A 578-nucleotide genomic window follows, 5' to 3' on the forward strand; every position below is an offset into this window, starting at 1 on the left:
GCAGGAGCAGCGTGAGGACGAGCGGAGGCTGTCGAAGGTGAGAAAGAATGAGTGCCCCGATGGCCCGGTTTAAATAGGCTTCCGTCGATTACGTCACTTCCGGAAAGAAAAAAAAACTTAATTTGAAACAGGAAGCGCGAGTGAAGATCTTGTGTGGAAAAAATCTGAGCGAAATGATGAAGGGTTTACCTCAGGACACAACCCGGGCTCGAACCTGAGTTCACCGGTGGAAAATCCCTGTCGCATTCCACTGGACTGTCCTTCCACAGTGACGTCGGCTACTACTACCTCTATCTATTGTCGTTCCATAGTCCCGTTGCATCAGGTCTATAAATATAAACACCCGAAAAGTTTGATCAGTGATTTTGCGTGGTCGAATGGATAACGACAATACTTGATACCCGGGAAGGCCGGGTTCGATTCTTGCTTAATTTATAAATAGAGCACATGGTGGGTCTCGAACTCGGTTCGCCTGACCACTACTCGATGTCTTTTACCATTAGGCCATTCTGGCGCGAAAATTTCGAAATTTTTACATGTAATTATAGGGCGTCCGTCTTAAGATGTGGAGACATTCA

The sequence above is a fragment of the Hippocampus comes genome, unplaced genomic scaffold (genome assembly GCF_001891065.2).
Source record: "Hippocampus comes isolate QL1 unplaced genomic scaffold, H_comes_QL1_v1.1 scaffold17, whole genome shotgun sequence".
NCBI classification, from domain to species: Eukaryota; Metazoa; Chordata; class Actinopteri; order Syngnathiformes; family Syngnathidae; genus Hippocampus; species Hippocampus comes.